Raw genomic sequence first — 7,100 nt, 5'->3', positions numbered from 1 at the left:
TCACGTGAAGCCTTGTAATAATTGCAAATAAAGGACCTGGTGGTTTGTCGCGCATACAAGCAGAGGCAGCGGCGTGTGTAACGTATAGATTTGTCCTGTACTGTCATATATGACAGCATGTTTTGTACCTGACTGTATGTGTGGTTAAACACATACAAAATATTTAGGCATTCTGTAATCTATACGTTTTAGATAGCTGTGGTTATTTTCGTCGACCTATGTAGTCTGATAGATCTATATATAACGTGACTGTGCATGTTTAAGAACATCCCATAGCTTACCTGTTTGAAAGCTTTGGTAGAAGACGCCTTTGGCAGCTTCGCAAGAAATGAAGAAAACATGATGAAAACCCAAAATGACTTTTATTTTTGCTTTCTAAACAAACTTTATTTGAACCGAAAATTGAGGAATAAGCTTGGGTATCCAGGAACACAAGGCCTTGTTGCAAAGTACTTCGTTTTACAGGATGGTATTAACAGGATGAAAGGTTGTAATGGCCACTTAAATGATAGTTCAATGCTTTATAAGATCCTTCCATTGATCTTGTGGTTAATCTTGCAACAAACCTGTATGGGGAGGTCACTATTATTATCCTGATAATAATAAGAATAATAAGTGGAGAGGGGGTGGTTTGTTTAATACCACCTAATGCATTTTAAGAGACAGAATATGACCTAGGGACTTCCTGAGTTAAACACAGTTTACATTGCTATCCTAAGGGGATTTATATCCTTCTAAACTTAAGGGTGGCCAAACTGTGGCCCGGGGAGCCACATGTGACTCTTTCACTCATATTGCATGGCTCTTGAAGCCCCCACTGCCCTGTTGGCCAGCTTGGAGAATGCATTTAAAGTTGCTTTCTTTCCACCTCTCCTTCCCCACCCTGATCTATTTGCCTTCCAGCTCTCAAACATCTGACATTTATTCTATGTAGCTCTTATGTTAAGCAAGTTTGACTACCCCATTCTAAACTCACTGACTTCAACAGATGCGTAGAGGTGTGACTGTTTAGGATGGCATTTCAAGTCTCTTGACTGCAATGGTACAGTAGAAAGTGGCTGCTATCCTTTACTCTTTAGAGAAACAGATCTCAGGTAAGTAGGTCACTTGGGTCAAGCTCCCAACTGTAAACAATTCTACTTTGGTATGGCAGGACGTTTGCAGTTTTTTTAAAAAATCAAATCTGCAACCCTAAATACAGTTATTACTAAGTCTCACTGAGCAAAGAAGTTTAGGATTGCATCTTAAAGGTATAAAAAAATCAGCATACAAGCTGCCAATGTAAAGTATACAATATTATTTACATCAGGGCAGGGGTAAGATCAGGTTGATAAGATCTGGAACAAGTGAAAAAACCATCACATTTCTGTCGGAGCGGGAGTAGCAGAGTGAGGGAGATGACTTGCCCGACACAGGGCTTCAGGAAAGAAAATCAGGCAGACACGTGCAACTAGTGCCAAAAGGTGTATTAACATATATACACGACAAGTGCTCTCTTGTGCAGTCTATACAATATCACCTCCACGGACAAAGTGCTTCGCCTAACCACCATCTCACAGGGAGAGACCTGTGTGATGCACACACAGATCATATATAGTCCAAGCAGCCAATCCTGGCCGTGCTGACTCAGCAGATTGCATCACTTGGCTTCTGCCGGCTCAAGCCGGTCTGCTGATCAGGTCACTGTGACCTAGCCTGGCAGCTAGATCACCAGCTGTCATACTGTGGCTGTCAGACTGGGTTTATGTAGATTCTTGCTCCAACACACCTCCTAATCTATTTAAACCCAGTGCACCAAAACACTTTACACAGTTTACATACATGTCCACCAGCAACATTACAGTTCATATTTACGTAGCTCGGAACCCTTTCCGGAATTCGTTCAGGAACTCATCATGATTGTAAAACACATCATCGTGTTCCTGTTCAGCCAGCTCTTTCAGACGCTTGGCTTCAGCCTCCTTCTCCCTTGCCTCGCACTCTGCCACCCAGGCTTTCCATTTCTTAGCCTTTTCTTTTAACATTTCCTCAAATCCGGGTGGGTCTGGATTGACAGTCAGAGTGACATAGGGACACTTGTACCTAGCGGGACGTTGGCCTTTGGTGGACCTGGCAGACACCCGTGGCCCTGTGCTTGGACCAGCTTTGTCTTCTTCGGGTTGCTCTGTTCCCACCTCCTGGGCTGGTTGCTCTGCCCCTGTAATTGGGTGTTGAACCTCCTGACTCTCACACTTTACCTCCAGTTCCTGCATTTGAGGCTCTGCCTCCTGACTCTGCTCGTCAGGCTCTGTGCCAGCATTCGGCTCACCTTCTCCAGCCCCACTGGGTGCCACCTCCTGGGCTGGAGTTCTGGGCTGCGCTCCAACATCGTTATCGCTACTTGGCAGCAGGACAAATTGTTTCTGCAAGGAGTGCAACCTTGGCCAGCTGCTTTCTTCATTGAACTGGGCACTCTTACTAAGTGTTATCTGGCTTTTGCTATTGCAGAAACGATAACACCTGGCCCTTGGCTTGTAGCCCAGAAAAATTAGGCTCTCTGCCCGGACATCCCCCTCCCCGCTACTCGTGGAGTGGATGCCAACCCGAGCCCGTGACCCAAAGACTTTTAAAGAACTCAAATCTGGGGTCTTGTTCAACAGTAACCTGTAAGGCACATTTTTCACAGTATTACACCAAACCCTATTTTGCAAAAAAACAGCTGCATGTATGGTTTCTGCCCAATAGGTCATTGGCAGTTGTGCATCCTCTAACATGCAATACATCACATTCTGCAATACAGCCCCATGCCCATTTTCTCGGGGCGTTGCCGGGTTCGTCAGACGGTGGGCAATGCCCTTGTTCTCCAGCCAACGTTTCATCTGGTTAGATAAGAATTCCCCCCCTCTGTCGGTTTGTACAGCTAGGAGATTAACCCCTAATTGTCTCTCCACTGCTTTGACCCACTTGGTGAATGTCTTATACACCTCAGACTTATGCACCATGGTGAAAACCCACGCGTACCTCGTGTGGTCGTCGGTGGCCACCAAGCAGTATCTCCTCCCCGACAGACTCTTTGGCAATGGGCCAATAACGTCTAAATGGACTAGTTCCAGGGCTCGTGTGCTTTCCCTTGAGCTTTCTTTAGCAACAGCACACGCCTTGCTTTTGGTCTTCTTGCAGACCTGGCAATCCAAGTAACATTTGCAAGGATTTACTTTCAAACTAGGCACAAGCTCCAGGGTTTTCTTTAACGCCCTAAATCCGCAGTGCCCAAGTCTCCTATGGAGCAAATGTATACAATTATTGTGCACAGGCTCATTTAACACCTGAGCCACCTGGGCACAATCACTCTGGACCACATACAGTTTACCTTCCCTCTTTCCTGTCACAAGCAACTTTCCCCCACCTCCCAGGATTTTGCAGCAGGTTTTCTCAAATCTCACCTGGTATCCCTGGTCAAACAGTGTGCTAACACTCAACAGGTTAGACTGCAGTGAGGGTACATACAACACATTTTGCAACATACATTTCAGTGCAGGAAATTCCACATTGCCTGAGCAAACAGAATTGGCAGTGGTCCCATCAGCCAATCTCACATACTTATGCTCAGGACTGTCAATGTTTTTCAACAACTCCTTCTCGCAGCAGAGATGGCTCGTTGCCCCGGAGTCTAAAATCCAAGCAGACCCTGTGCTCTCTACTGCAGACGTGACCAGCCGGGTTGCTTCCTCACACGGGCTGGCGGTCCTCCGCTCTCGCCGCACACGCCCCCGCCTCTTCTCCCTCTCAGGGCAAGCTCGGAGCAGGTGCTGCGACGACCCGCATCCATAGCAGCGACGGACTGCAAACGCAGTCGGCTCCACTTCCTCCACCTTCGGACGCCTGCCAGCAGCAAAAGCTGGCTCATTCTTGGCTGTCTTCCCGGACACACCGATAACAGCACGCTGCCTGGCCGACACCCCCGGACAGCTCACGGCCGCAATTCTCTCTTGGAAGTCAAGCAGGTGGGCACAGACGTATTCCATGGTCAGGGTCGCTACGTCCACCGTCTCCAGAGAAGTTATCAGGGGAGTGTACTCAGGTGGCAACGACGACAGCAAAATGTACACTCTGTCGTCTGGAGCTACAGTCTTGCCTCTTGCCTCCAGCTCAACGAAACAGTCCGTTAGCCGTTTGATGTGATCTTTCACACACCCTCCAGCCGGCATAACGGTGCGGAACATCCTCCTTGTCAAGGCCATGAGGGAACCAGCAGTGGTGCTAACATGCACCGCACTCAACGCGTCCCAGGCAGCCTTGGGAGTGTCCTTCCCTCGCACATAAACCAGCTGGTCATCTCCTATAGATAGCACTATGTTGGCCAGTGCCTTATCCGATAACACAGTCTCGGCAGGAGATAAGTCAGCAGGGGGGTTACTCACGAACAGCCATTGCCCTTCACGCTTGAGGTAGTGTTGCATTCTCAGGCTCCACACCGCGTAGTTGGCTGAGGTGAGCTTCTCAACGGCTACTCCAAGCTGTTGCTGAGCCATCGTGCCGACTCCTCCTCACAGCTGGCTGCCGACGTCCCTCTGGCTCTCAAACAGAGAACGGTGGTGCTTCTGTGTCCTTCACCGGCGTTCCTCGCCTCCGGCTCTTTCCAAACTCACAGTCAGCTCAACTCTCAACTCTCTCCTCCGCGCAGCGGAACCGCCCTGGGCCCATAACCCTGTCGGAGCGGGAGTAGCAGAGTGAGGGAGATGACTTGCCCGACACAGGGCTTCAGGAAAGAAAATCAGGCAGACACGTGCAACTAGTGCCAAAAGGTGTATTAACATATATACACGACAAGTGCTCTCTTGTGCAGTCTATACAATATCACCTCCACGGACAAAGTGCTTCGCCTAACCACCATCTCACAGGGAGAGACCTGTGTGATGCACACACAGATCATATATAGTCCAAGCAGCCAATCCTGGCCGTGCTGACTCAGCAGATTGCATCACTTGGCTTCTGCCGGCTCAAGCCGGTCTGCTGATCAGGTCACTGTGACCTAGCCTGGCAGCTAGATCACCAGCTGTCATACTGTGGCTGTCAGACTGGGTTTATGTAGATTCTTGCTCCAACAATTTCAAATTGTAAAGCAGCCTATCAGGCAGGGTCCAAAATACTTCATTTCAGCAGCCTAGTCAACATTAAGTAGCTCAAATTGCATAGCTGATTTATTCGTTTCAGTTGAATTTAACACTGAATATACTTTAGTGTAGGCTGCAGTTATAAGGCTCTTGAATAACTGGTTGCTGTCCTAACAGTGACAACCTAAACAATTTTGAAGCCATTAAAGGCAATGAGCTTAGAAGGGTACAATTCTGCTTAGGATGGCACTCCTTGAAAAGCTGGTTTTCCATACAGTTCCTTAGAAAACATTCCATACAGCTCCTCAAAAGTTTTGAGTCCACTGACACCTTTAAGACCAACAAAGTTTTCGTCAAAGGTATAAGCTTTTGTGTGCATGTGCACTGCTTCAGACCAACATGGCTAACCAACTGAATCATACTAAAAACATGTTATTGTTTACTATTGAAGCCCAGTTTGGTATGTCTGTGTCTGCACTGGGCAAGCAAAGTCTTGTAGAATTACATCTGCTCTTCCATCAACAGGAAAACAGCAAGTTGCAACTTTCCTGATCATTGAAGAATAGTCTGTGATTTGATGTTTAACGCTAAGAAGGCAGAATCTTATGGGAACAGCTCAGTGTAGGTAACTCAACCAGGAGCTAAGAAAATCAGGTGGCAGGTTGCCGCACTTACAGCTGGTTTTGAACCCCCTCTGACTTTAATAAAAGTGAAATCTGGAACTGAACACTTTTAAGTTAACTTGATCCTGTTATGGGCAAGCCCAGCCTTTCAGGATAATTACCTCTTGCTTGTTCTCAACTGCTGGGCTTTGCATAGCTCTGTGACCTCAATCCCTTGTGTTGGTCAGTGTCACAAAGCAATGCTGCCTATGGCCTCTGCTTATTTCTCCTCCACACAAATCTTGGAGTGGCAGTCAAATCTCAATGTGGGCCATCCTTTATGGTATGGGAGAAGAATCTTATTGCCGTGACAGGCAGCTGGGTCTTCTGAAAAACTAGAAAAGGAAACAGACTGTTCAAAAATTCCAAGGCTGTAAGAGCTTACAATCAGTGTGGTCACTGTATGAATCTTTATAGAGTTTTCACATTATTGCTAAAATCTCAGTTTCACAATTAATTGCTCCTTTCCCCTCTGTCTGTATATATTCTGCCAACTGAGAATGAATCATGAAAAGCGGGCTGCCTCTAGCTTCCCAAAGGTTATGCTCCAGAAGATCTTTAAGGTGCCACAAGCCCTGTGTTTGTTTTGGTTTAAGAGTGGCATAGAGCCATGAGACATCCACCCTTTCAAAAGATGTTGAGAATGACGACACACTCAACATACATGAAACACATTTAACGAACATTAACAAAATGAAGAGTTTAGCAACACAAAACTGTTTATTATTTATTAAATGACACAAAATACCTAGATAACAGACTCACTCTTTTTAAAGGACATGTATTTACATTATTTACCAAAGAAGAGACTTTCTGTACCCATCACTGACTTCTTATGAAACATTAAAAAGGGTTTTTTTGCATTAAAGGACGCAATGCTGACATGCCCCATTTTGCAAGATTTGTTTTGTTGAATATTTTTATGCAGAGAACAAGCACAGCCTCATATTCTAAACGGCCTTGTGAAAAGGCTTCTGAAGAAGAACAAGTTTTTATTTCCCCTCCCACGTCTGCCCCCTCCCTCCCCCAAACTCCAAAGGTACTCTTCTGAAGAATTTACTTATACAAAAAGTATATTACATTTTTGAATGCTGCTGTACTCTTACAACTTTAAACTCTTCAAAAAGGAGATGCTCTTCCTATCATACGAAAGCACTAAAAATAAAGAGTGGTATTTTCAAATGCACAAACAAAAACATTTGATTTAAAGAGAAAGCATTAGGACAGATGATATGCTCAGAAGAAGTTAAGGAGACCAGGACACACAAACACACAAAACGCGCACATGCGCAAAAGACACAAAATGAGCATCTGAAAGTTCAAAAAGATAAAACCACAGCTAAAG

Source organism: Heteronotia binoei, chromosome 11, assembly GCF_032191835.1.
Source record: "Heteronotia binoei isolate CCM8104 ecotype False Entrance Well chromosome 11, APGP_CSIRO_Hbin_v1, whole genome shotgun sequence".
In the NCBI taxonomy this organism is placed as follows: domain Eukaryota; kingdom Metazoa; phylum Chordata; class Lepidosauria; order Squamata; family Gekkonidae; genus Heteronotia; species Heteronotia binoei.
The sequence above is the reverse complement of the archived record's forward strand: the minus strand, read 5'-3'. Positions refer to the sequence as shown.